This window comes from Palaemon carinicauda, chromosome 1 (assembly GCF_036898095.1).
Source record: "Palaemon carinicauda isolate YSFRI2023 chromosome 1, ASM3689809v2, whole genome shotgun sequence".
NCBI classification, from domain to species: Eukaryota; Metazoa; Arthropoda; class Malacostraca; order Decapoda; family Palaemonidae; genus Palaemon; species Palaemon carinicauda.
The window spans coordinates 163562820-163567819 of NC_090725.1; the positions used below are offsets into that span (position 1 = coordinate 163562820).

At 31.2% G+C, this 5000-nt stretch overlaps 1 long non-coding RNA gene across 1 annotated transcript in view; it reads left to right on the forward strand.

Moving 5' to 3' along the window:
- LOC137643511 (uncharacterized) overlaps positions 1-146 on the forward strand; it is a 1286-nt gene extending 1140 nt beyond the window's left edge. Inside the window, exon 3 of the long non-coding RNA XR_011044976.1 lies at positions 1-146. This exon is cut by the window's left edge and continues 19 nt beyond it. This is a non-coding gene — a long non-coding RNA (uncharacterized lncRNA).
- The last annotated feature ends 4854 nt before the right edge of the window (positions 147-5000 follow it).

Here is a 5000-nt window from a genome sequence, read left to right on the forward strand (position 1 = left end):
AGGTGGTTCATTTTTCAACTGAATATGCCTCAGGGACTCCTAAAAACTACCATTAGGCTGTTTTTATCAAGTAGCATGGACAAAGGCTCCCAGTGCCCCGAGAGTGGTAGTCTCTCAAAATCAACAAAAGTTTTCAGGTCTCAGTTAATAAAAAACCATTAGGTTACTTCCATGTTTTTTATTGCATATGTCCTATTCGTAGATAGCTAGAACTATATGTATAAGAAAATTCATAAAAAAAAAAATGCATTACCGTTACTACCAAGTGAAGTTGAAACAAGCGGTAGCGTATACGCTACACGTTTACCTGTTACATTATCGATTTAGACGTCCGGGGTTAAGAGACCTTTTGGATACTCAGTGTTTTATATATTGCTCTCTGAGAGTTATATAACTGTCCTAGTGCTGGGATATTGATATTCTAAAGTGTAACAGATCTAATGTAAAAACAAACAGTTGTGTTAAGAACTCGAGAGGTTGTATAGCTTGGAAGCTGTAATATATATAATATTATACTTTTGGTTTCAGACTCCGGATCATAGTATAATGTATATATATATATATATATATATATATATATATATATATATATATATATATATATATATATATATATATATATATATATATATATATATATATATATATACCTGTCTCGACCCTTTCTAAACACGACTAATTCCTGTTAACTTTGAAAATCCACTGCTTTCTTTGAATAATCATGAATTACTAATTGATAGATATCAAATCACTCAATCAAGTGTACCATATTAATATCAGGCTCCTCTTGTGAACTTCGAAGGTGAATTCATATACTTTAATTAATTACTAATCAACAACACTGCAAAAAAAAGATTGATTGAGTGATATGAGGTTTTCTGAGGTTTTCTGAAATCAATGTTTTTTTTTTTTTTATTAGTAAAGCTCAGATCGTAGATGTATACACATGATAAGTTTTAAACAGATCAACCGAATATCAAGGGAGGAGTATGCTTCTGAAATTAGTACCTCGAAAATTATTAATTGTTTCATAAATCGTTTATTAATACTCTGACACACCTTTCTGTTCAATGATCAATAAGTACTCTCTTCCTGACTTTACATCTCGAATTTTATGAAGAGATTTTTGGAGATTTTATTATTTTGCACCCATTAATTATATGCTAATTAGTTATAAAGAACAAATAAAAAAAATGCTCAAAGGATTGATAGATACTGACCCATAGAATGTACCTACCCAGTTTCATGACGATCGGTTCCCAAATAATGGATGAGTAGGTAGAAAACGATAGTGCACACAAGTACAAGAACAAAAACTTCACGAGTATTGACTTTACAGGCATTCATCATTAGCCATGTTTCTAATTGGTGCCACCTCAAATTCCAAGAGGTATTATCTTCACTAACTAATTAAAAAAAAAAACGTCAAGTTTATATTTATTATTTTATTATTACTGTTTTGTTGCTGTTATCTTATTATTTTCTTCCTAAGGCATCTATTTGTATGGAAAGCAAGCTCAATTGAATAGGCTTACTTTTACACTAATATCTTTCTTTTTTATTTTCTTTCAGTCATATTTACCATTTATCTATCTTTTATTTAACCTTTTGTAATAAGTACTCTTAAAGATTCGTTGTCTGACGATAATACAGACCAAAGAAAGCTATAGCCAGGGTAGCAATTATTGTTTACATGGTATTAATCCTTGTCAAATTACGCAAGCATATTGGCTTACAGCGGCAGAAAAACATCATCTTGAAATCAAAACTTAGCCAATGACGACTTCAGCTCGGTCGAGAGACAACCTGGACTACCCGGCAGAAAGGCAGCCGACCAACTAATAATCCTTATCACTCACCCTGCCTTTACACAACCTAGGTACTAGCTGGGAAAAAGATCCTTGCATCCAGTGAGTCGGGAAAAACTGAATCAGCAATGTCTTCCAGGTATTAAATGTCAGAGCATTAAATTCAAGAGAAACGCTCGTTTCTCCCACGTTCTCAGAAGCGGTTACTTTCATAGGAACGGTGGCAGTGAATGGCATGGCAGACCTATTCATTATATTATATTTTCTTCACTTTATGAATCTCAACGTCAACAACTTTATCATGGGATTTTTCTTATGTTCAGCGATGATAAAGGGAAAAAAATATCATCGATTTCAGGAAATCTATTCAAATAGAAATATCATTCAGACTTTTTACATATTCACAAAACCTTTTTAAATTTCTTTAAAATAGTCAGCCAACAGCAATTTATAAGATACATGTACAGGATAATCTTGAAATCAAGAATTGAACTCAATTAAACTAGCAAATTCAGGACATTCATTAACAAAATCAACAAGATCTTTGAACGAAAGATTTATTTAAGACAACCTAGAGATTATAGTATTTCTTGATATGTTATTAAAAATACTGCAACACATACAGTCTAATAACAATAAATAAGTAATATATTAATTTACACGATTGTTAATTGCACATACAATACTCAACTTAGAGAATGATAAATAAAAATTAGTAATAGTAAAGTCATGCAGTAAATGGTGTTGACAATGAACAAAAACTAGAGAGAGAGAGAGAGAGAGAGAGAGAGAGAGAGAGAGAGAGAGAGAGAGAGAGAGAGAGAGAGAGAGCGAGCACTCAAAATTATCTGATAATCGCAGTCATGTCAAAATAACGACGCAACGCAGAAGTAGTAAGCATTATGATACTCAGATGATTGCCTCGTGGAAAACAACAAAAGAATTGATAAGTGTTTTCGGAAATCATACAAAATTTGCTGTGGCCTAGGCATAAAAGTAATTCAGTAATTATGTAGTGATTATATTCATATGCTTATATGCTTATATATCAAAAATTGATATTATCATTCAGGTACAATAGAATTGTTGCATCTTATTTTCATAACATTATTTAAAGCTAAGGAGCTTTTCAATAGATGCATATTGCCTAAGTTATTTTTTTTATATAAGATAAAAGTTGAAAGCCATCCTCAAAGCTTGTAGTTCCTAGAAAATTTCCATCTTTGATGCTATTTATTAATTTTTAACATCCATGAAAATAAGTTTGAGATAATATATACTGTATGTATATATCTCGTGGAAGAGTCGACACTCTCTTTGTGTCCTTGTTTCCACTAATAATACGTAGGTAATTCCTCTCAACAAGTTTCCCTTCACTTTGATTTCCCTGATAAACTCCTTTGATGGCAAAACATTTTTTTTTTCCATCAACGAGAACAAACCACCCTGATTCCTTCTGATCGTTTGTTTCCTATATATCATTACTTTTATTATATCATTGTAACTATATATCTCATCTTTTTATCATATTTTCTTTTTTATTGATGCTTGGCATACCATTTCTTTCAACTGATTCGAGCTTTTCCTTTTAGTTGCATCAGGTAGATTTGTTTTTTTATTGACCTTACGTCACCTTACTTGCTTTATTTATTTAATGTTTCAGCTACTTTCATCTCTTTGCACCATCTTCTATTGTTACTTCCAAAGACCTAAGAAAATTCACTATCTAATTCTAATGTCAATCATATTGAAATTTGTTACTCACCTTATCTACCTTCTATTTGTTTTAACACCCTTATCCTCATTAACTTTGCCAGAAAACTTAAAATCATTCATTCATTCACTTACAACTCTTCCCCCTTCAAAATTCATTATTTCTATAAATGTTGCAGCCAAACCATTATGCTCCAATTCATCCCATTGTCCACTGGTTACTACTCTTACCTTAGTAGTGATAGTCGTCAATCGATCCTAGTCTGGGAATATAGATAATTTATATACTTTGCCGTTATTCAACTATGGTATGTAGCAAACAAAATGGAAAAAAAAACGTTGCAGGGAAAGTGGAAGTATTCCAAAAGACTTAGACGTTAATACATTCTACAGTCACAGTAATAAGAAATTTACGTACAGACGTGATGATCCAAACAAGAAATTTTGTCTGTTGCTGGTTGTTCCTTTCCTATTAAGAAATCGACGAATCAAAGCAAAACCAGATATTATTTGTTTATATGTATATTCTGGTAATAACAATCTCATATATTTTGAAATTAAGCCATTGTGATTTTTTCTATATAACTACAAGTATTTGGAGATTCTGAATTTAATTTGCGCCATACCTGATTGCATAAAAAATGTTATTCTAACAAATTCCTCAATTTAATTATAACTACATGGAATAATGGTCTAGAAATTTAATTCTACAATTATTCTAGCAACATGTGTCATAAAAGAGAATTAAATACATGAACTTTTGACCTTGACAAACGCTTTATAAATAAGAAATGTTATAAATCTTGTTAAAATTACTATTTCTTTATTGCAAGAATAATTATCACTAATGTACCTTTTCATTTTAATTACTCTTGGGCCATTTCTGTTCTTCTTACTTCAACAACGTTTTTTCTTCCTCCAAAGGATAATGGCTGTAATGACCATTGCATGCAGAGAGAGAGAGAGAGAGAGAGAGAGAGAGAGAGAGAGAGAGAGAGAGAGAGAGAGAGAGAGAGAGAGAGAGAGAGAGATAATTTATAAAGAGAAAATTACTTTTAGAAAAAAAATAAAGGTAAGAATCTACGTTTTATACGATATATATAATTGCAGTGTTTTTTTAAGAAATGATATCATTCCTAAGAGAGAATTGAGGAATTCCAAACTAGGAAATGAATAATAAAGAACATGTTGTTAGGATTTATTCCCCACGAACTGCACGTTTTTGTAGTAGCGCATGTGGAACAGGAATTTAGAGAACCTTCAAGTAGATTCTCAAAATTTCTCAGCTATGACGTAAGCTAAGTATTCATTAATGTTTTTTTTTTTTTTTTTATTAATGACGGAAACTTTGAATTTATAAAAAATGCTATTAACACTTTTTCATCGATTTGTTGCACTACCGATGCTCCTACATCCACTCATATGATATAGATTAATAGGTTTGTAATGATAATAATGGACAGTATATGGATGTAAAGT